Raw genomic sequence first — 26072 nt, forward strand, 5'->3', positions numbered from 1 at the left:
TCTTAATAAAAGTATACCCGCATGCATACATACTAGGGTCACGTCGTTCTAGAACAAAACAAAAGTAATGATTGTTGGATATCACAGGTAAGCTCGGGGATGTATGGTCAGTCTTGGGAGTGGCATAGCCTGATCAACTATGCTCGTCCGAGGAGTGATTAGCACATGCCCAAGAATGGTTGTGATATGGCAACAAGTCTAAAAACTTACCAACACTACCACAATGAAATACCATAGGGGTATTTGGTGTTATTATAATTACTTATTTGAGAACTAAATAGATTTTTATCAATAGGTCAATAATTGCTTAGTGGATACATTAAAATTATATGTATCCAGGACGTCATAGACTTAGAATCTGTGGATCTTTGCTTTACTTCCTGTTCTCGTTGGATTGGGGATTTAGAGTTAGGATCGCTTACTCGAAGGTCTATCATGTCCCAAATACATATGACTGGTATGCACTAAACAATGTATTGAAGTACCTGATAAAGATCATCTTATAATTATCTAATTAGTACATCTACCTAGTTATTTCTTCTTATATCCCCATTTCTCGCGAAGATATCATGGCCGGATTTCATCCCCACGACGACCCGTACTACCCTAACCACAACAATACTGAATGGCTCGGAGAGGAGCCAGAGAATGATCACCCAATCCCTGTGGATGGTCACCAAGCTGAAGGCCTTGCTGACGGTTCCGACTCCGAACCTGAAATGGTGAACCTATCCTCGATGACCCGTGTTCCCAATCCCAATCCTCGACCGACTTTTCAAGGCCCGATGCCTCCTTGGGTAGAGTGCTTGGAAATCTGGAGCGAAGAGCAAGACCAACCTATGTCGTTCGATGGAGATCGAAGCTTCTACAACGTAAACGAAGGAACCCCAGCAGATAAAATTTTTCCAATCCTGGTCCGTAGAGTTGCCCGAGACGAGATTCAGGGCAGAACAACCCTCCATAGTATCGCAGAGGTTGATGCAAATGCAAGAATACATACAATCCGCACCAATTGCCTTGAGCACTCGGGAAAAGTCTGAGGAAGACTATGAAACCCTGCTGCAAGCCCTGGCTGAAACACGAACCGATGTCATAAAACTCCGAGTACGCCAGAGGGTGTATGAAAGGCACGTGCTTGATATGGAGCGGCAGCTAGCTGAACTGAGAGATCACAAGAAAAATGACCGCCGCCAGTAGTAGATGCCTTGCTTCAATTCATGTTAAAAAGGAATCGTTTTTCCTATCTATGCCCTATGTGGCATTCCCTATGAAACTATCTTGTACTGTAGGTACCTTTAGTGAGGCCTTTAGGCGGCCAAGACACCCCTGCTTCGATATGATATAAGACCCTCTACAAGGTTAATTTTCCCTAATTTGTTACATCTTAAACATCAATGACGTATCAATCAGCCGAATTCTGTGTCACCTTTTTGTTCAAACACTCCCATCATGCTGCCATAGGAGCCTACCTAAAACTCATTCTATTCAAGTTGTAAGACTAGAGTAATCTAGCTCCGGAATCGTTCCTGATCTTCTCTCCAAGGTTGGATCATGTTATTCACCAACCAATGGAACTCGGTTTCAAACAACAAACATCAAAAGATCACCACCTGAACTTACTCCTACTCTGTATTAGGACTGCATCATAGGGATGCAGGTCAAATCTTCGAGAACATGCTCCAATTGGTCATAATAAGGACCTAGCCTGGGTCAACTATAAGGCTCTACTTGGATGCAGAACTACTAAAAATTCATGGGTTACCATATAAAGACTCCCGTTATGAATTGTTTTCAGAACGCCCTTAACGACCAAATTACGTTACAAATCGATATAAGATAAAACTTGGTTAGAAACTCACGACGTATAGCCATTCTAAAAACTCATTATCATCTCACCCTTAAACATTTTGTTGAGAAGTTCCTTCATCATAGACTTAGGGGTGCGACCATACCAACACTAATGCACTGGGTCCCATCAAAACTCCCCAGCCAAGCGTGTTTGGACACACATGATCCTAAGGTAGGTAAAGCTTGACGCCCGTATGAAACCTACCCCTACCCACTGCTGTAACTCCATTTCAAGAATGTTAGCGGAAACACTAGGAATAGTACAGTAACGTGCAAAAATTTATATGCGTAAATATAAATCGTTAGGATGCACTTAAGATAATCATTTCCACTAACGAAGATGTTTTTCCATCGTGAAACAGAGCTATGTCTTCACCAAGAGGCAACCAACCAACTAGCAAGGCGCCAACTCTACAGATAGACGCTGCTACTTTTCAGGCGGCAGTCACGGCAGCCGTGGCAGCCGTCATGGCACAGTTCAATGCTAACAACGCCAGCAGAAATGGAAGCGGTACTGACAATACAGATTGTGGTAACAATCAGGAGCACCAGCAGGTGCCTGCCAGCGAAAATACCTCCGGCCACAAACCTACGAGCAAAAAGAGAAAGTTTTGGAACATGAAAGAGCGCCACCAATCTCAAAGATCCACTAAAAGACAACAACCTATGGCCACCCCCACCATCACAACAGCAGTCACGACACATGCCTCAACACTAGCCATGGGGTCTGCCACCCAAACGTCGGCCAGACCATATAAGGGGTCACTCCCGAAGTGTAACAAGTGTAATTACCATCACACAGGAGCTTGCCGAATTTTACAATGTGATAACTGCTACAGGGAAGGACATACCGCCCGTTTCTGTAGGACCCCGACTCAGTACATCACACCAACCCCCATTACCAAAGTAATTCCAGTGTGCTTCCTATGTGGTGAAACGGGACACTTCAAGAGAAACTGTCCAACTGAGAGGAATGACGGGGAAAGCGGAGGAGCATAACAAACGAACCGGCAGGATCAGTAGGAAACCATATTAGGACTTTTGTAATGTTTCCAACGACAAAAACATTTAACTATCATATGTTTGTAATGAATTTTTATATGCTTACTAAAATCCATGACTTTTTAAAAAAAGTAGTTAAAATACTCCCTCGTCCAAATCAAACCAAAGTCATTCATATATGATCTTAGAATCATTACCTGTAAGATGGGATGACTTTGTGCATACTTCGGGGTTAATTATAATCAAAATACTGAAGTCTTGAAGCAAATAAATTCATCCCGACTCCTAATCTGTGTCTAGTAGTAAGAATTGAGTGGGGCCACCCACTCGACGATTCCCCAACATCAGATCACATACGACGTTTATATACCGTTCGATCATAGGGAGACCTGTCAGGAGACACTATGGTGTGAATCATCTACGATAATGATAACATCAAACAAAGTTTATCACCCTAAAAAGAAACACAAGATACTCTATCACTCTGGTGATCTCTTCTTGCGAATTCAGCTTAGCTAGTTTTATCTAAAAAGATATTGCTGTCGTCATCCAATTTTCATTGATATAGCCCTCATCTTCCCGATTTAACGTCTACAAAAGGACCTTTCACCTAACCCCTCCAAACATCGAAACCTTTGTCTCTCATAAACATCCAGCACGGACCTCCGGATCATCTTTTGCTATGGAACCCCAAAACACGCATCAGAGGAGTGTTATACTTCCCGAAACCTTACCACAAGTGCTTACAGGAGACCTTTGGGAATGTCACGCATGTAGCAGACAAGGTCCAAGCACAAAAGCTTGGGAAAGATATGGTACAAGTCCTGCCATGAACTTCGGGCCAAGGTTGCCCAGGAGGGCGAGTAAATGTCCTACCATCTAAGAAGGCCTAATCGTGTAAACCAAACCCACATGCTTTCTACCGAGCTACAAGAACTCTTAGGTCAAACTTGTCGAACTACTCAACAATAAAATTGAAGAACCAAGCTTTTCACCCTGGAAAGCTCTGTTCTTATTCTTCATATAGAAAGGCAAATTGCTCATAGTTCCATTAACTTCAGAGGCCCTGACAATATCTCCAGTAGAAACCTTTACTATCTGCCTCACATAAACGAATAGGCCGACCAACCACAAGGAACGAGGTACCCTTTAGGAATCAGACCTGAGATCTGAATATCACCAGTCGCGAGTATTGGAAAAAGGATGTCCGAGGACAACCCTCCAAATTCGATGCGGACGCTGCAAGTCCGTAGTGATACCCCTTGGAAAGGAATGATACGTTTCGGCAAACGTGGGAAACTAAACCCGAGGTACATTGGACCGTTCGAAATCCTCGCCAGGACTGGTCCCGTGGCGTACAAACTTCGATTACCTCAAGAACTCGATAAGGTACATCCCACCTTTCATGTATCGAACCTGAAGAAGTGTCTGTCCGACGAGACACTTGTAATACCTCTCGAAGAGATCGAAGTTGACAAAAATCTCCACTTCGTAGAGGAGCCAGTAGAGATTATGGATCGGGAGGTCAAAAGAACGAAACAAAGTCGTATTCCCATCATGAAGGTTCGATGGAACGCTAAACGAGGACCTGAGTTCACCTGGGAGCGCGAAGACCAAATGAAACAAAAGTACCCGCACCTTTTCCTAAACCCTTAAAGCCCTGGCCAAAGCGTAAATTTCGGGACGAAATTCCCTCTAACGGGGGGATGATGTGACAATAGTCAAATTCGGGTCAAGTCTAAGCCGGACAAGGTCAACGAGTCAAACCGGTCAACTCAATTAGACCTTGTAAGATAGGGTTTATATTATGTAATTACTATATAACTCACTATTTTAATGAGAAAACATCACTTGGAAAGTTCGTGTGTTTGAATTTCTGTAACCTTAGTGCTAAACAATGAACAAAAACAATAAGACAATGTTGCATACTCATAGGGAGTATGTAAGATCCCAAAACATGGCACAACGGGGTCTAAGGACCTTGCATTGCGAAGCCGGACACTCTCATTCATCACACACGAAAACACTCTTAATCATTTTCACTCTATCTCTCCAAGTATGTCAAATCTCTCCCAAATCTCTCTAAGTATGTGAAATCTCTCTCAAATATCTCTTTGTATGTGAAATCTCTCCAAGTATGTCAAATCTCTCCCAAATCTCAGTAAGTATGTGAAATCTCTCTCAAATATCTCTTTGTATGTGAAATCTCTCCAAGAATGTCAAATCTCTCCCAAATCTCTCTAAGTATGTGAAATCTCTCCCACATATCTCTTTGTATGAGAAATCTCTCCAAAAATGTCAAATCTCTCTAAGTACGTGAAATCTCTCCCAAATCTCTCTCTGAATGAGAAATCTCTCCAAGAATGTCAAATCTCTCCCAAAACTCTCTAAGAATGTGAAATCTCTTCCAAATATCTCTTTGTATGTGAAATCTCCCCAAGTATGTCAAATCTCTCCCAAATCTCTCTGAGTATGTGGAATCTCTCTCAAAATCTCTCTCGAAATCTCTCCCAACTTTCTATAATCACTCGGGGCATCCCGACCCTCGAATTTGGCGAAATCAGCCCAAAAACGGAAGTCTACGCGAAAAACGGACCTTAGGAACCGAAACCCCTCTTAGGAACCGAAACCCTCCTGATGAAGAAGGCTGCTGATCCGAACCGAAGGTACTGTTCACTAACCGAACCGAAGGTACTGTTCATTACTGTTCACTACAGTTCGTTCGGTTTTGACATTCTAGCCTCTTATCTCCAGACCGAGGACCGAAGCTTCCCTTCTGACTTCGGACCGAGCCTTCGGACCTAGCCTTCGGACCGAACCCTCGTCCCTTCGCTTCTCGCCTCTGGCTCGCGCCTCTCGCCTCCGAATCAGCATTCTCCTGACCGAACCTCGGCCTAGGGACCGAACCTCGGCCTATGACCGAGAGGCCTCGCTGGGAAGCCTTTTTCTCCCGGTTTTCAACCAAATTTGCGTTTTTAGCCCGTTTTTAATTATTTTAACGCGGGGTTTTCACCCAAAATCATATTTTAACATAATAAACCCTAAATATTCACAATTTAATCATAAATTCATAAAAATCTCTATTTAAATAATAAAAGCAAGTGGGTAAAAGTACAAATAGGTGGAGTGTTGACTTTGCTTTACTTTATGACACAAGCAACCACTCCCACACCCACTCTATGACCAGCCATACCTCCCCACCTTACCTAGGTCACATCAATGTCCTTTCCACTCAATCATCACTCCTTCCCACGTTTTTGAGAGCTGGATATTTATCCTCTCTCCTCATTTTCTCTCATTTGCTCTCATTTCACAACAAGATCAAACTCTTTTCTCTCTCACTTTCTCTCTCTAGAAATTCGAGATTCAAGGGCTGAGCTTGAAGTTTTTCCTCCACATTTGGTAAGCATAATCCATTTCCTTTATGATTATCTCAAGTATTTTCACTCAAATCATGGATATCTTACACAAACTCCATTATATTGTGTTAGAACTTCGAATCTTCAAGGGATTCTTCAAGTGTTCTTGGGTTGAACACTTCTCTTCTTCAACACTTAGCTACTGAAATCACACAAGGTGAGTTCATACCCCTACATTTTCATGTTTTCTCAAGTTTTTAGGGGGGGGGGGGGGGGGGGGGGGGGAATACAAGTTGAAACATTAAGAACATAACTACATTTTTCTAACAGCTTTCATCAGAAAAGTTCAACTCCATTCACGGACTGTTTTGGACATCTTAAACATTTTTGTTTTCAAAACTGTTTTAGGTGCATATAGTTCCACTTCTTAGCTTTAAAATGACTACTTGCACATCTCCATACGATTTTTCTACAATTTATGGTGATTTTTACAAAACTGCCTATCATTCCAAGCACCAATCCGGACCAGTCTGTGATTATGGACTTTTTCACCCAAGTTGGAGGTCATTAAAAATCATGATAAAAATTATGAGTAAACTAGACACATTTTGGGAACTCTCAGAATTTACAGATTTAGTTTTCGACTTCGTATGATTTTTCTATGGCTTTTCTAAAACAGTGCAGGAAGGTCTAATTTAGTTAACATCATATAATTTTCATAACACCTTGTAACATGTTGAGCAAGGTGTATATTATTACGTGTTCATGTATATTTGCAATATATGACATTCTTGTGTTAGTATCTAGACATAAACCTGTTAACAAATGGATTTTTACTAGATAAAGCATAGATTACACAAAGCGTTATTATTGAAGTAAACCCATTACACACAAACGTTAAATAAACTATGTTAAGTAAAAATTACGTACTTTACTGTTACTACCTTCGTTTTGATAAACTATAATAGGTATAGTTTACGATGGATTTCAAAATGCATACATTACAAAAAGGAAACTTTCATTATGATTAAGTGTAAATTCGTTAATAACTTTGTGAGACATCCTCTTCACATAAATCATAAGTCCTGTATTGTAACCAGAGTCTCCTGGAAGGAGAGCGTGATAGTTGTATGTAGATCTATATTGGGCTTGACAACCCGCACCAGAGCTGCTCGCAACAGCTAGACCGGCAGGTCTGTGGTGACAAGTGTCATTTCAGTTCTACGACGCCCGAAGAACGTCGTTTTCAGGCCACCTAGGTCATAGTATGGTTATAATAGCTCACAGAAAGTATTAACAAACTTAAGAATTTACGAGAGTTTCACTAATATCGTACGCGTTTGTATTAAAATAAACACACATTATTTTCTGCAAATAAGGAAGATTACTCATACATTTCAGTCTTTGGATACAAGGCTACATTATTCATTTTAAGGAAAATATCGGATTTTTCTGGAACAACTATACAATTACATGACGAGCTTTTTCATAATTATATACAAAAAAAAACTTATGAACTCACCAACCTTTGTGTTGACACTTTTCAAAACTACTTGTATTCTCAGGAATTCAGTGAAAACAGGAAATCAACAACGTTTTGAGGATGGGACGATAAATCGTCAAACAGTTCATTTTGTTTCATAATGTAATTGATTCGAATGATGTAAACATATACTTTAGTGTAACTTTTTCAATTATATTTATGATGGTTGTATTTACTTTGAGCACTATTATACTCGTTGTTGTGATACTCTACATGAAGTCCTCCACCTCCGGACGTTTCCGCCATCCTTGGTTTGGGGGTGTGACAAAATATAACGTAACAAACTTTAATATAAATTTCAGTTCCACTGAAAAAATCTAAAGAATATTTTGTGAATAGTTAAAAGTGATAAATTGTAGTACTAAATGTAAAAACTAAATTGTAATATCAATTTAACTAAAATATTTCTTAAGGATATTTTTATAATCGTTAAAAGTTATCAAATAAGTAGTTTAAAATAACTTACAATAACAATAGTAAAAAATAACTCTATATAAATGATTATATTGTTACCTTTAAAATCAAAAAAAAAAAAAAATTTAATGTTTTAAATAATTACAATGATAGAAATTAAAACGTTAAGCTAATAAATTTTAAAAATTAATAACAATAACAACAACTATAAATAACATTAAACCATATATTATGTTTAACTTTATTCATGAGTAACCCACGGGGTAGATGTCATTTAAAACATTACTATTATGTAGTTTTAATAAATATATATATTATCATATAATTCAAAATAATCAATATATTATATCAACTTAGTATACAAATTATTATATCAAATTTAACAACAACATTATTGTTATATTTAAAAAAACATATATTTGTAATGATTTCAGCTATACAGATATTTTTGTGCAACATGCAGGCAGCCTACTATACTTATTAATGAGGCATTATTACTTGAACCACATGAATTTGAAACCTCCATGACTTTTCAATTTCTTTCTAATAATTATAAATTGGTTAATAATGTTAAATTAACACAACAACTAAATTCCAATCATAAATTAACTAAACTACAATATTAAAATATTTTATTTTACTTCTATTTATAATATTATGACTTTAACTTTTAAAATTGCAACTTTTGTATAATTTATGATTTTGTGCATAATAGATAAATTATTAAATTTAATATAATGTTAAACGGTTAACTTAAATCAAAAATTCAGTTAAACTTGAAAAAAAGTTTGATAGACTAATCTATAAATAGTTAAAAGTTATAAATTATAGTGTTACGTCTAAATTGTAATCCTAAATTAACAAAAAAAAAACCTTGAAACTATTTGTTATAATCATTAAGAATTTTCAAATAATTAGCTTAATAATAATTTACAATAAAAATAGTTAAAAGTAATATTGTATAAAAAATTATGATTTTATCTTTAAAAACAAGAACAATGTTTCTTATTTTAACTAGTTACAATCAAAGAAACTAAAAATATTAATCAAATAAATTTTAAAAAACTTAAATTTTTTAAACCAAATTAAAATAATTAAGAGTTTCCAAATATGTTTTTTAAAATAACTTACAAAAACAATAGTTAAAAGTAACATTATGTACAAAAATTATATCGTTGCCTTTAAAAACAAAAACAATGTTTAATGTTTTAAATAATTACAATGATAGAAATTAAAATCATAAGCAAATAAGTTTTTTTAAAATTAGTTAATCATATATATATATATATATATATATATATATATATATATATATATATATATATATATATATATATATATATATATTAAACAGTGTTTAATGTTTTAATTTTATTTATGAGTAACCCGCAGGTAGAGTCCATTAAGACAATTGAGATTATTGAATTTTAAAAGATGTCTACATTATCATATAATTCAAAACATGCAACGTTTATACCAACTTATTATAAGATTCACATCATCATCATATCATATCATACTATAATATAAAGGAAACGTTTTTCCTCTAACCACATCAATTTGAAACTTCCAATTATTTTTCCTTTCACCACATTCATTTGGAACTCCCACGACTTTTCAATTTCTTTTCTAATAATGATTATAAGTTGGTTAATAAGGTTAAGTAAATATCAAACCTAAAGTGTAATCATAACTAAACTAAATTTCAATATTAAAATAATATATTTACTTCTATTTATAAAGTTATGTCTTTAATATTTAACATATTATACTTAATATATTAGATTTAATATGTTGTTGTATTTAACCATTTTCAGTTAAAGTTACAACTTTTGAAAAGTTTGGATAAAATACTTAAATTTTTAATTTACATAAAAAATTACATGGTTAACTTAAACATAAATTGAAGTTTCACATAAAAAACCCAAAGAGTATTTTGTGAATAGTTAAAACTGATAAATTGTAGTGTTAAATGCAAAAACTAATTTGTAATTTCAATTTAACTAAAATATTTCCTAAAGATATTTTTATAATAATTAAAAGATTTCAAATAAGTAGTTTAATATAACTTACCATAAAAATAGTTAAAAATAACTATATAAATGATTATATTGTTACCTTTAAAAACAAACAATTTTTGATGTTTTAAATAATTACAATGATATAATTTCAAACATTAAGCAAATAAAAATATAAAACGATTGAGATTATGCAATTTTAATAGTTGTATATATTATCATATAATTCAATTTAATCAATAAATTATATCAACTTAGTATATGAATTATTATATCAAATTAAAAAACAATATTATTATTATATTTAAGAAAACATATATTTGTGAAGATTTCAACTATATATGTGTTTTTGCACAACGCGCGGACATTCGACTAGTTATACTATAAATGAGACATTTTTCTTATAACCATATGCATTTGAAACATCCATAAACTTTCAATTTCCATCTTAATATAATTAATCTATTAATTTAAAATATATTATTAATTGAAAAATAATTATTTGAAGACTTTTAAAATGATTATTATAATACACTTATTTGTTTATTTAAACTAGGGAAGGACCCCCGCTTTGCGGGGGTTAGAAGGTGTGCGGTTGTAAAACATAGCAACCATGGAGTTCTAGACTGTTGTCAACCACCAATCAATTATAGAACTCATGTCAGGTTCATTTCTATCACAAATCTTTACCTTGAAGGGAAAAATTGTCTAAGAATGTAATATACCCACACAACACAGTAGAAGCATATCCTCTTTATTCAAAAGCGGAATATCAAAATATCAACCATAAATAAAATAAATTACCAGTAAAATATGAAAAAAAAAAATAGTGAACCCTTGTATAATGCCAAAACAATTTCAAGCTTTAAGGAGCCACCACGGTTTCACTTTGAATAGAGGCTTGGATTTTGATTTTGCGTAGGTATTGAAAGCAAGAATCTCAACCATATCTGAAAAATAACCAAGAAGATTGTTAGTGTTTTGGATCCAATGAAGAAACAAATTCAAGTGAAACATGCGGAAAAAAAAAAGTTCATACCGGAGTAGTCAAAGTAGAATGGTATATCATCACTTCTAATGTCATTTTCTCACTCAATCCTACCCGACTGTTCCTTTCCTGGCCTTAATTATTTTGTCCATACATGTAAAGACACACTAAACATTGGGCCTCACCTATAAAAGCAGGACCAAAAGGGGAAAAAACGTTAAATGCAGATAAGAAAAAGGGTGTCACTTAACTCACTGTACTTAAACTTGTGGTTATCTTTGTACATGGTCATAGCATTGTACTTTTAAAGTACAATGCTCTAATTAGAAAAAATATATATTTAAAACGGTTTTAACAGAGCACAAACTTTAGAAAACTGTATACCCGCAAATGAAGCAACCAAATCATAGACTTTATCCCACTCAAGAGCCTTAAGAGTATCTTCAACAACATCCTTTTTTTCTAAATTTATAAAAATTCTAAAAGAAACTTGTTTCCCCTTTTGTTTAACCACCCCTTCGATTGATTGTATAGTATAAACCGAAGGGTAAATGTGGAATGTTTTTGGGTTGTATTTGATTAATATACAAAGGTTATCTAAATGGATGTCAAGCACAAAGCAGCACATGTAATCACCAACCAATTCCATTACATCCATCAAATAAAACTCCTAAAAGAAAATTCTTATTAACATGTTCCGCTTATCGAAGAAAGTTTGTACACAGATAGAGCAGCTGCAAGCTTGTACACATGCCTAATTCTGTGACATTTATCCATTGCTTGAAGATCCATTTGAGATTTATGAATCAAATACAATTCAAATAAATGGATGTTTATTAAATGTAACCATAAAATTTTAAAAATCCGGTTATATTGTATCTAACATTTTTGGTCTAAATCTAGAGAAATACTATCAATCAAATAAATGGATGTTTATTATATGTAAACGTAAAATTTAAAAAAAGTAAAAAATTTAATATGTTGGATATTTACCTAGTCACTATCATATAAAATGCTAGATATAACTATATTTTTTTGTAAAAATAAAAATAAAAAGTGTATATAGTGAATAGTTGATTCAAAAATCCGGTTATAATGTATCTAACATTTTTGGTCTAAATCTAAAGAAATACTATCAGAATATTGATGAAATTCGGTTCAGATTTTTTTGGATTAATTTAAATTCAAAAAATTTGGATATCATAATCTGGCCTGTATGCACTTGTAATTGTATTAGCGGTTTCTCTCCAATGAAAATATATTTTTGTTTAAAGGATTACTTTGGCAAAGTATAAAAGATGCGAAATTTAGTTTTAATACAAACTTCCCAACCCAAGTGAGCAACTCATCTGAAAGAAGTTATAGTAGCCATATCACATCTAACAACCAAAATAGAGGAAGATGATATGAAGGACAAATTATACACTATTAAAGAGTTTACAGATTAAATAAAAATGTAATGATTGTTAATTCTAATTTAGAACTTGATTATTACCTGATGAGATGCGTGGTGACCGCTAGTTGCAAGATCATCATTATTAGACTTTCATCAAACACATGGCGTGCATTCAATCGGTCCGCTGCATGACTGCAATCCAAACATATGTATAATCCGATGAAATTCAATGATTAAATCCAACATCTATAGAAAGCAAAGGTAGCCCTAAATTTACCAAAAAATGACTCATACAAATACAGAGGAGACGAAAAATCAACGAACTGATTATCACCTTTAACACATCGATAGTCCTGAGAAGGAATCTTGAAGGTGGACTTCTGAACAACACAATACTATAAAAAAATCGAGATAGAGTGTGAAGTTTTGAAAATGAAATCGAATACCTATTGCAAGAAATAAAACGACCTTGTCGGAGGCTTTTCTACTCGCTTCAATCCGTCTTCGCCACTTATCGGCTCATGGGCAGAGGCGGTCTGTGTTTCGATTTCAAACTAAAGAGATGAGAAGGGTTGGATGAGGAGCGAAGGAAGAAACTGGAAGGTCGTAGTTGATCGAGGCGTCGGTGGTTTGTGGTGTAGTGGAAGTCGGTGATGGAAAAGAAAGATGGTGGAAGGGATAAATGCAAGAATGAACTCCCTGGTAGGTGAATATAAGACGAAAAGTCCGTGGAGAAGAACCCAGATAAGGAGAGGCGGTGGGTTATCAGTTGCCCGTATTTCATTGGAAGGAGTGGGAAGTAGCCACCACGTGTGTTGGGTTCACAAGTGGGTGGAGAAATAGAAGGACGCGTGGAAAAGAAAAAAGAAAAAACCCACTAGGCAAAAAAAAATAATGATGGTCCAATCAACAGTAAGTACTCTTCAATTGGAAACCTTTTTTATATAATTAATTTAAATATTATGTAAAATCCAAAACATAATTCAACATACAAAATAGACCTAAAAATATATTAAAATACTATTTTTCAAAATAGCTAAATGTTCAAATATTGTAAATGTAAAATGTCAAATAAAATTAAATAAAGAATATATAAAAAATATTTTTATTATAATTTCAATTTTTTCCAAATAAGTGGTTTTTAATTATTTGTAGAAAAATCACATTGTATTAATTTACAAAGAATGATTCATATATCAATTAACCATCACGATCGAAATTTTTAAAAAAAAAATCAATAAATAAATAATTTGTAAATTAATCAATCATAACCTTCAATTGTTACATTAATAAATCGAAAATCATGTTTAGTTTTATTTAAATACAATCAACTGGTAAATATTATTAAATAATATAAATTTGATATATTTATATTTCATAATATTGTTCAAAATCATTATAAATTTATATATCAAAGGTAGTCTAAGCGTTATTATTTTATAGCTAATGTTTTATTAATTTCAATGCATGCATATTTGACTGGTATGTAGGGGTGCAAACGAGCCAAGCTACTTGTGAGCTACTCAAGATCGGCTCGTTAAAAGCTCGACTCGAAACCGATTTTAAACAAGCCAAAGCCGAGCTCGAGCTTAATATTAAGCTCGTTTATTAAACGAGTTCGAGCTCGAGCCTATGTTACTAAGCTCGATTAGGCTTGCAAGTCTAAACGAGCTTTTATATAATATAATTTATTATTATTTTTATATATTAAAATAAAAATATATTTTGGAAATTAGGAATTTATGGTATTAATAAACGAGCTTCTTAACAAGCTCGAGTCGAGCTTAAGCTTATTTAGGCACGTCGAACAAAAAACGAGTCGAGCCCGAGCCCGAACCGAGCTTGTATAATTATTTACGAGCTCGAGCCGAACTCGGTACAAGAAAGCTCGAATCGAGCCGAGCTCGAGCTCGAGCCTTGTATAACTTAAACGATCCCGAGTCGAGCCTGACCAAGCTCGGGCTTGTCTCGACTCGTTTGCACCCCTACTGGTATGTAGTTAACAAAATGACCGTCAATAGTATTTAATATAGAATAAAGCTTCCATCAACCGATATTTTCATTTCAAAGTCTTTTTATATATGATTTCTTTGTTTTTTTTATTAAGCATCATATATTTTCTAAAGAACTATATTATTAGAAAAATATATATATCCTTCTTAATAAATGAATATTTTTTTTTGTTACATATCAATCTCTCATTAATTTTGACACTTGTCATTTTGTGGTATTTTTGAAATAAATATTATCCACTTGTCAATTTTTGGTTTGTTTCAATTTTTAAAATTAAAGTCATATACTTATATATGTAAAGTATTAAATATTATATATATGATATTAAATTGCAATAAATACGTTTATTCCTTTCTTATTTTAAAGTTGTATATTAAAAAATATTTTTTATTTACACTTTAATTTAATGTTTAATTTTTTTAATATCAACCCGTGTAATATACGGGTCTCATACCTAGTATAAAATATATGTTTAGAACTACTTTCTAAAAACATTTTATGACAGTGATTTTTTTATTAAATGGTGTACACTTTAAAATGAAAATTAAGAAGAAATCATATAAAACATTTCAGATAAGCTTTGTAATCTTCTCGCATATCAAATATTTGGAAATTTCCTTTGGTTGATTAGATCTTCGTTTTGTCCCCACGCATATTTAATTATAATATCATCACCGAACATGGAACATTGGAACTAGTTTGGGCTTTGCGTTTATTTAGTTGTACTACTAACAAGATTGATTGAATGTGAAAGATATAAAAGGCATTTGACAAAATATTGCAACAAATCTTGGTCTTATATGAAGACCTGCACATGAGTCGTTTGTTTGGTTGTACCACTAACAAGATTGATTGAATCTGGAATGTGTAAAACGCTTTTGAGAAAATATTGTAATGAATCTTGGTCTTATATGAAGAGCTACACATGTGAGTCAACTTGCCTCTCACATACACAAAAGGAATAAAAATGATATCAACTGCATGTAATTATATATATATATATATATATATATATATATATATATATATATATATATATATATATATATATATATATATTAAAAATGTCCAACCTTAGCAACAGTAATCTTCTTAATGTTTTGGCAAAAATGACCCCTTATTTATTGATGTATGGTCAATTCCGTTTCTAATTAAGCTTCCAATTTTTGTTTTTTTGTTTTTTTTCCACATGTCTTGTAAATGGTGTTTCGTTGTCCGGATTAATGTCCTAGACACAACACACGTGTTACGTTACTTTATCACCGCAACTGCAACCAATTATTTTTCTCCAAATATCAACCATTCAGAAAACCCACCGCCTTCATCTTATCTATCATCGGGTTCTTCCCGTTCTCTCATACTAGAATATACTATCAATCAGATTAGTTCTCTCCACAAGAGTTAGTTTGACCCTCCACCGATCAACCGCCTTACCTAGATACCTTCATCATTTAAATCCAATTTTGTTTGATTTCCAAATCGCTATGACCTTTCTATCTTTTGGATATGATCGGTGACCACCGATTCAATTCGCAAATTTAGCAGATGGTCGGGACTGCGATAAGTCACAACGAGTTCTTCCAAACACCACCACCATTATAGATCGATAACGACACGCGATTGTCTTCATCTTCGTCTTCGTATCTTGGTTAGGATTTCAGTCCGAGATAAAGAATCAATTAACAGAGATGGAGTTCACCTTTCACCTTCATCGAATTTCAGTTAGGAACAGATTGTGTTTTGCACGTTTGATTCCCGTTGTCACACTCTGTTGCGCTAAACTGTCAAGGTCCAGGTCAATCATTTTCTCTTCCCCATGTGTCTTATATTGTTTTCATTTGGGGTTTTAAAGGGTGTTTTTTAATGGATCACATTCATTTTCTGTCTTTTTGCTTTCAGATTAGATTATATGAAAAGTTGTTTGGGTGAAGAAATCATATACAGAAGTGTCATCTTTTACAATGACTTTATGATGCATATTACATGTTTGATAAAATGCTTGAGAGAGAAGGCATCCACATAATTGTTATTTACAATTATCAAAGCAGTCAATTGGCTTTTCGTTTTCTACCCCATCACTCCCCCAAAGGTCAGTAGCACTTTTTTTCCTCTTTTATTATAAAAAAGGAAGTGACTTCCATTTACATGTAGGTGTAATCAAACAAGTTGTTGGTAAGAAACTAAGAAACTGATCAATAATGATTTAGCTATCCATACTTACAACTAAACACCTTCTTTTTAATCTTTTTATAGTTTTCAATAAGCTTGGGTAATCTTTTTGTAGTTTGGTGTTGATGACATAGTCGGCTTCTTCAGATTAGAAGACAGTTGGGTTTCTTCTTAATCCTTTTTTGTTAATAGAAGTATCAACTTAGAAGATTGATAAGAAATTATGTATGAGGAAATACACTGGTGAATAGCATGGATTTTTTGCTTTTAGATTGGATTATATGAAAAGTTGTTTCGGTGATTGTATTTCACCTGACGTGCATATATTATGATTTTATCTTGCCTAACCTCTATGTCATGCATTTTTTAATGTTTTTATTTCCAGCTAAGAAAAGAAGAAGCAGACATCGAGGTGCCTAAATCTTTCAAAAGAATGAGGTCCTTGCTCCCATTAAAAACGAAATTGGTATCTAGAAGCATAAATCTTCCAAAAAGGTCGTAAAAACACATGAAAATAAGAGTCCATGCTTGACTAAAACTACATGCTAAATAAGATAATTATGTACAACCGTCTATTTCTAAATTAATCATTAAGTAAAAATAGATAAAAAAAATTTAGTTTTCTAATTTATTGTAAGAACAAAATTCATGGGATTTTTCAAATTCAGCAACCTATTACCACATACAACCATGTGAATGCCCATGACTATCATCCCCATCAAGATTACCATAAACAACCATTTGACAGTTTTGTAACATTTTTTCACTCATTGTAGACACTGGAATCCTTTTGTATAACTACGGAAATGCTTTTAATAAAATTTGAATAAGATTGAAGCAGTTCTGGAATGTTTGAAACACAAGGGTATTTTGGTCCAAAATAACAAAAATAATAAATTTTTTTTCAAACTTTTTTTTTCCAGTAAATGAGTAACATGGACGATTTTTTTTGTTGAGACATTAACTCATACAGTAATGCTGATATATTTGTGTATGTTGTTTTCATGTATGTTTAGTCTTTTACTAAAATTTGATTTAAAAAAAAATAAAAGAGTAACAGGGATGATTCCTCTTAATTTTTCATGTAATGTTATTTTATTTTTCTTTTTTTTTTCACTAAAAGAGTAACAGTTAAGGATTTATGTAAGAAGGTATTAAACAACTTTTCTTTTTTATTGATAAAAGTTTTTAAAGTTGCAAAATATGATCAGGGGTGTTCTATGTAAAATTATAATATATGATTGAGGTTAGCAGGATTTATATGTGTACTCAACATGATTAATCATAGAATCCATAACCCTATTTTTTTTAAGGTCGCTTAAAAACCAACTTCTCTTCCATTCTAATGTTATTATATTTGTTTGTCATTATATGAGGCAGTTGAAAAGGCTAGATTTTGTATAGGTTAATAAGAAAAAACTTGGAAGTTATTAACTAAAAGTAAAATGGTATGATAAAAAAAATGAAACTACAATTTTAGTTATTGCATGCTGCCCTGGTACGGTAGGATTAATATACGTGTAGATGTATTTACTAAAAAGGAAAATAAGGATTTTATTATTTATAGGTGGTTTTTATTTGTTTTGCTTTCAATGGCCATGTAATTGTAAGTTGTGATGGATGTTGGTGGCTATCATTCATTAATCATTTTGTTTCTTAAAAAGGTAGGATGTTATAACAACCGGAAAACTAGGCTGCTACTAAAGGATTTACTCATGGAAAGTAGGTCATGTACAATGTTCTATAGAAAAGGGACTATGTAATGCTGACCTTATGTAAGCAAAAATTCAATTTTTATATGATTTTTGTTTTGCATTTTGTAAGAAATAGCAATGTACTTAAAGTATATATTCTTATAATTATTATTATTCTTATTATCAACAACAACACTTTTCCTCTAATTTATAGGTTTCTCAAAAGTGCTAGAAGCATTGATCAAGAATTTCAATCCGCTCCTTTTGAGAAAAGCGTATCTATGTGTAACCAAAAACGGTGTCGATATATATATATATATATATATATATATATATATATATATATATATATATATATATATATATATATTTATTAAAAACTTTGACTTACTATAAGAAAAAAATTTCCTTGCCATTGTACTTTGACTATTATGCATTTATAAATGGATGAATTGCAGAGAATAGCAACATACTTTACTGTGGCTACCAATTAAGGCAATGTATTATGCTTTCACACAAAAGCGATACCTTCCAACCCCTGCAACGCGGGGGGATCGCTTCTAGTTTATGAATAAACATATATGTATAAACATGCATAATCATATATGATTATATCTCTCTGCCATATAATCATTTATGATTAGGCATAGTCCGCTGTTGTCGGTATGATGGAGCGTTAGAGCGGCAAGTAAGAAATATGTGGCTGAGGTTCAATCTCAAGATCTCTATTTTTTTTTTTTAATCTCAAGGGAGCCGTCCCCTATATATATATATATATATATATATATATATATATATATATATATATATATATATATATATATATATATATATATATATAAGGTTAGGTTAATATGAGACCACTATATTTTGTGAGATGGGGAGACGCACTCCTAGCCATTCATTTTGTATATAAAAAAACATTTTTAAAATGCAAAATAATTGAGAATTTTCGAACATTTTTTTTTAAATATTATGTTCCTCACTTTTTTATCCAAAAAAAGTTTTTAAAAAATTAAAAAATAAAATAATAAAATTACAATTTTTTGAAACATCTTTGTAATATTCTAATAGAATATTAGAATGTTTTTACATATCTGACAAATCTACTACTATACTAGAATATTTTAACATTCTAAAAATCACATTGAAATATTTACTATTTCACGTATTTTTCAAAAATAAAAAAACCGGTAATTTCTTTTTATTTTTTGTAATTTTTTTAGGTAAAGAAAATGACGAAAATAATAATTAAAAAAATGATTTTTGGATTTTTCATTTTAAAATTATTTATATATTTTTTCTCACAGTCTCACAAAATTAACTTGGTCTCAAATGAACCTATATATATATATATATATATATATATATATATATATATATATATATATATATATATATATATATATATATTGTAAAGGAACCACTTTTTCTTTCACCACATTCATTTGAAACTCTTATGACTTTTTAATTTTTTTTAATAATAATTATAAGTTGGTTAATAAGGTTAAATAAATATCAAACCTAAAGTGTAATCGCATATAAACTAAATTTCAATATTAAAATAATATCTTTATTTCTTCTTATTAAGTGATTTTTTTTTAACTTTTAACATATTATACTTAATTTATTAGTTTTAATGTATTGTTGGATGTAAACAATTATCATTTTAAACAATTTTGGAACAATTTGTATAAAATACTTAAGTTATTTATTTGAATATAACATTAAATGGTCAACTTAAATATAAATTTTATTTTAACTTAAACAACCTAGAGAATATTTTATAAATAATTAAAAGTGATTAATTGTAGTGTTTTTCTAATAATGATTATAAGTTGGTTAATAAGGTTAAATAACTATCAAACCTAAAGTATAATCTTAAATATACTAAATTTTAATTTTAAAATAATATATTTACTTCTACTTATAAAGTTATGCATTTAACTTTTAACATATTATAGTTAATTTATTAGATTTAATATCTTATTGTATGTAAACCATTATCAGTTTAAAGCTTTTAACATATTTCACTTATAAAACCAAAGAATATTTTGTTAATAGTTAAAAGTGATAAATTGTAGTGATAAATGCAAAAACTAAATTGTAATCTCAATTTAACTAAAATATTTCATAAATATATTTTTATAATCATTAAATTTTTTCAAATAAGTAGCTTAAAATAACTTACAATAACAATAGTTAAAATTAACTCTATATAAATGATTACATTGTTACCTTTAAAATCAAAAAACAATGTTTGATGTTTTAAATAATTATAATGATAAAAATTAAAAATTAAGAAAATAAATTTAAAATATTAATTAACAATAACAACAACTATAAATAACATTAAACCATATATTATATTTAATTTTATTTATATGTAACTCGTGTGTAGAAGTCATTTAAATGACTGAGATTATGCAGTTATAATAGATGTGTGTGTGTGTATATATATATATATATATATATATATATATATATATATATATATATATATATATATATATATATATATATATATATATTATCATATAATTCAAAATAATCAATAAATTATATCAATATAGTATACGAATTATTATATCAAATTTAATAACAACGTTATTGGTGTATTAAATATATATATATATATATATATATATATATATATATATTTAAAAATACTTCAACTATATAGGTGTTTCTGTACAACGTACGGACATTCCATTTGTAAGAGATTTGTTATACTGGCTTTTCATTTCCATTTGCATGTTCAATTTGCAATCCGTTGTGAGTGGTCTTAGTTAAAATTTAAAAATTAATTACTAAAACCCAAAAAATAGTTTAACAAAATGATTAGTTAAACCAAGTCAAAACAAGACATAACAAGTTTTCCCTTTGACACTTTCATAATTTATTTACTTTCTAACGAAGGCCCAAATTAAATGTTTAAGCCATAAATCTTATTAAATTTTATTTTAATGGCTTTATCTGTTTATTATAAATATTTTAATTATTTATTTTTAATTTATTTTATTTTCCTCAAATTCTATTTTTTATATAAAAATAGACAAAAATTCTAGCCATGAATATGTATGTTACACTTTCTTTGTTCAGTGTGTAGAGCTTAGCTTTGGCTGGGCAGCCCTTTATTTTCCAAATATCTCAAACTCGATTCTCTCTAGTCTAAATTTCACATGTCATATGAACAAATTTAAAAAGAATATTATTTAGTATATAGACATATGTCTTTATGGCCATGGTCCATAAGAATCGAGGTAATATGGTATTTGCTAACATATTTTTAACCACGTCTTTATGCGTCCTTTTTGTTCCCTTGCAAAAGTCGAAAAATGGACCATGAGCCTAATCAAGATCAGTGTGTCTACCATAATATCCACCTCATTTATCTAATCTTATTACCTTTATGTTACGGTTGAATGTATTCTCAACCTTCGCCTTCTAGGCTTTAAACATGTCAAGTGATTATTAATAAATACAAATACACATAATATAATGATCATCTATAAAAGTGATAAACGAATAATGTCCACATATACACAAGTATGAAAATGTCCACATATATCGGTGTATGAGTTCTAGTAAACAATAACTCCTTGTGCAACTCATTTTTCAGTAAGCCACTTGACACATACCTCAAATTCTACGAGAAGTACACTAGATTGATGATATGACAGCATCGGAGTGTGCCACGTGGCCATGTCGGAGTACCCTTTCGCGAGATCGAGTGATGTGGCACGATGTGGGCTTGACACATGGCATCACAAAAAGAAGACATGTGGCAACCTTCTAGAACAGATGACGTGGAATGTTTTGGGCGAGACACGTGACAAAGGCTGAGATGATCCAGCACAAGAGTGTGTGGAGCGCCTCTTATCAGTGCACGGCGCGGCAGCTATAAATATGACTTCCAATTTTCATTCATTTCACACCAAAATCTCCCAAAACTCTCTCAATAACTTTTAGATTTCCCGAGTCCGGTTTTATTGGGTTTCTTGGGTAATTTAGCGGGGCTCTAGCATATATAGGAGTCTAACGAAATAGAAGCTTTTGGGTGGGGATTCTGTTCGCGTAATTTCCCGTTTTTCGCTAAAATCTTTGTAAATTAACCTACATTGATTTTATTTGAAGTGTAACTGATATTTATATTCACCGCCAATATTATAAACTTATAAATAGATTTATCAGTGATTTCATGTTATTATACTGATTGATCTACTTACGGGGATAATGTATAGGTTGGATTTAGTGAGACGTTTAAAGTGGGATTTCCAAACAGTATACTCGCTATACCAAACAGACTGTACCTTCGATATGATCCTACCTAGTATTTCCTTACTTGATAGATTTTGATGTAAACATCGAGATTGTTGAGCAAGCTAGACTATCTTTAGTCATAAGGAATATCAGACTAAGACTTAGTAATAATCATACCTAGGTCACGTCAAGGGAAACGTTAAGGTGCTAAGGCAAAACGCTGCCCAAATTTCGAGACATCCACTTTTAACAAGTGAGTGCATATTTACTTTCAGCTTACATATATATATGAAGTGTCTATTAAATTCTATTTGTGTTTGCTATCTGTGTACTTGATATTTGTGCTATAATATGATAAAATTATATTTATATAAATTACTTTATCATATTCGCATTGGGTAGTGAAGGGTTTTGGGAAAAATAGAATAATAGCTTGGGTAGTAAAGGGTTTTTGGGAAAAACAAATAATGGTGAGAGGTGACACATTTTATTACCGATGCCAGTCATCTAATAGAGCATAGGTGACGACCACTACTATTCTAGGTAGTCCGGTGGAACACTAGTAGGTTCGCTACTTGTAGGTGTTAACGATCATACTTTTCAGGGAAAACGAAAATTGTTCATCTGGATACTCTATCCCCCTCAGGGTTGCCTTGTTGACACATAGTGCTACGGATTCCCCAAAGCGGTATTTTCTATTCATAGAGATCCTTTAGGGTAGGTCTCTTAAGAGTAGCATGAAGGATTAGAGAGTAAAAATAGCGAAAATGGGTAATCGGGATTATTTGTGTATTGTGAAAACTACATAATTACAATATTGTGGGTTGGAAATCATATGTGCTCATTAGGCTGCCAAGCCTGACCCAATAAGTTTCTTTGTATCACAGATAGCGATAGGAAGATACACTCCACTAAGAGATTCGAGGAGTTTAGGCCAATAGTACAATAAGTTAAGTAAGGCCTATAAAGATTATGGTTATGCTTATGTTTTATATCAGTTATGACGTCTCAAGTTTCAATAATCAACTCCTAAAATTGAAGAAGGGGAGTATGTCTGTTGATGAGTATACAAATGCTTTCACTAATAAAATGGAGTTCGCCCTAAGTATTTTTCTAGACGAAGTAGCAAAGATCGATAGGTATGCCAAGGAACTTTGTCACACCCCCAAACCGAAACGGCGGAAATGTTCAGGGGTGGAGGACGTCATGTATAGTATCACAACAATTGCATCATAGTAATCAAAGTAAACACCACCATTACATTGAATAAGTAAAATATTTACATCTTTTTGATACAAAGTTTGTATACACCAAAAGTATAACAAACTATAAAAGACGTGACTTTATACGCTCTGTCTTCTCAAAAGTTATGGGAGTACCTGCCTACTGATTTCTTGAGAATACAAGCGGATTTGAAAAGAGAGTATCAACATTAAGTTAGTGAGTTCATAAGCGATGTTTTTATAATGAAAACCTGTTACAGAACCTATGAAAGTGTTTGTATGTTTCCAAAAAAATCCAATATTTTATTGAATAATGAGTGATAATATCGGTTCCTTCTATGGATAGTTAGTTTATACTAGTTATGCATAAACTAATACCGACTAACAGTTGATTATGTGGATCTGCCCCAAGCCCACAACTAAACAAGGAACACGAAATGAGGCGGAAACCACACATTACACAATCTATTGGATATTCTTCATACATAACCTGGGTGCATAAACTAAGGAGTTGTAGAATTAACAATGAATGTTTGTTTCTCTATCCTGATGAGGCATATAAAAATGTTGGTTTGTATGCTTCGTTACTACCAGTAATGTATAGAATATTTTGGTTGAAAATCCTGGTTACCACCAGTAATGTATATTAGTTTTATTACTTAAAATAAAACTATGTATTTTATCCCCTGGAGTACTCCAGTTTAGTGTATAATGATTCTATTATTTAAACTAAAACTAATGAAGAATGAAATCCCATAAACAAAGGTTAGTTTATACTATTGTGAGTCGTATAACCATACTTGATGCGACCTAGTGACGCTTACGACGTTCTTCAAGTGTCGGATATTATGACATTTGTCACCTCAAGCATGCCTGCCTAACTGTAGCTAGCAGTTCATGTGTGGGATTGTTAGTCCCGAATACATCTATCCACAAATCTCACGCTCTCCCTCCAGAAGACTATGGTTATACTATGTTAGGATTTAGTTTCGTACCCCGAATTGTACTAATTGGAAGTAGTGCCTCACAACCTTGTATTAACTAGTTTACGTGTAGTTTTGTTCTTTTGTACTTGAATTCAAATGTAAACTTTACAGAGTAATAATAATTATACATAAACAATCATTTAGTAATGTACTCTAGTATTTGGAAAGTAGTGATGTATACCCTAAACTATGTTTGTCATAGTTTAACTTATTGTTAATGTCTAATCCTGAAATGGCAAAACTGTGTATTGAAATCACAAACTATACCTATTATAGTTTTCATGTATATTAAGTGTTTGGTTCGTGTATTGTTCTGAAAACTATGCTATTGTGGTTACGAGTTGTAAAACTTCGCTTATGCTAAGCATCTTACAAAAGGGATAAAATATCTAAATATTTTATAAAGATTGGTGATCTTTTGATTGTATCAATTGCATAAGTTTTAGTCGTGTAGAAGTTCTGTGTATAAAGGTTATAAAAACTATTTGTGTTTGGCTTGTATCCCCCCTAAAAACATTAAAATAATAAAAGCGTAGGGGTATAAACTCACTGTTAGTTGCGTGAAGGTGTCAGACAACGAAACTGGAAATTAAGACCCTCGGATTGATCTACGTGACACTTAACGGGATCCTAATAACAATTAGATACATATATGCATTTTATTAGCGAAACCATTAATTATAGTGCCGGAAAAACACTTGCTTTTGTTTTAAGAATGTTACCGAGACTCGATCGAAGTGGAAAAGTGAGTTTGCAGCCAAGATTCACGATGGGGGGTTGTTTACGGCTGTGAAGGGATTACGGCCATGAACTGTTCTCGGTCGTGAACTGTTCTCGGCCGTGAACGGTTTACTACCAGTCTGCCCTTGAAGGGTTTACGACTTTTGAAGGTTTGAAGGGTTCACGGCCTGTTCTTGGTGAATTATTAAGATTTGAAGGGTTCACAGCCATGAACTCAAGAACAACAACATTGGATTCAATGAAAAACGCATTTTAGATGCTCTACAAAAACACCCAAGTTGATTCGTGATGATTTTCGGAAGAAAAGAGGGTATTTTTGTGTTTGCGGTTGAGAGGTTAGAGAGAGAATGGGGGAGTTTTCGGCCAGAAAAGTGTAAATGAGGTGTAGGAGTACATATTTATAGTCTAGGTTCAT

The 26072-nt window shown here is 32.3% G+C and overlaps 2 long non-coding RNA genes across 4 annotated transcripts; one reads left to right on the plus strand and one right to left on the minus strand.

Annotated features, from left to right (window-relative positions):
- Window positions 1-10919: 10919 nt before the first annotated feature.
- On the minus strand, window positions 10920-13400 carry LOC111920709 (uncharacterized). Of its 2 annotated transcripts, XR_006186968.2 has the most exons (5): window positions 13037-13400; window positions 12903-12963; window positions 12668-12760; window positions 11224-11357; window positions 10920-11134 (listed from the first exon to the last, which is right to left on the minus strand). It is a non-coding gene; the product is annotated as an uncharacterized LOC111920709 (long non-coding RNA). The 2 variants fall into 2 exon arrangements; XR_002859963.3 differs by having other exon boundaries at window positions 12903-13396.
- Window positions 13401-15813: 2413 nt separating this feature from the next.
- LOC111920708 (uncharacterized) lies at window positions 15814-18908 on the plus strand. 2 transcript variants are annotated; one of them, XR_008226289.1, is made up of 3 exons: window positions 15814-16670; window positions 16866-18525; window positions 18659-18908. It is a non-coding gene; the product is annotated as an uncharacterized LOC111920708 (long non-coding RNA). The 2 variants fall into 2 exon arrangements; XR_006186741.2 differs by lacking the exon at window positions 18659-18908 and having other exon boundaries at window positions 15844-16376; window positions 16481-16670; window positions 16866-17061.
- Window positions 18909-26072: the final 7164 nt, after the last annotated feature.

This window comes from Lactuca sativa, chromosome 9 (assembly GCF_002870075.4).
Source record: "Lactuca sativa cultivar Salinas chromosome 9, Lsat_Salinas_v11, whole genome shotgun sequence".
Taxonomy (NCBI): Eukaryota; Viridiplantae; Streptophyta; class Magnoliopsida; order Asterales; family Asteraceae; genus Lactuca; species Lactuca sativa.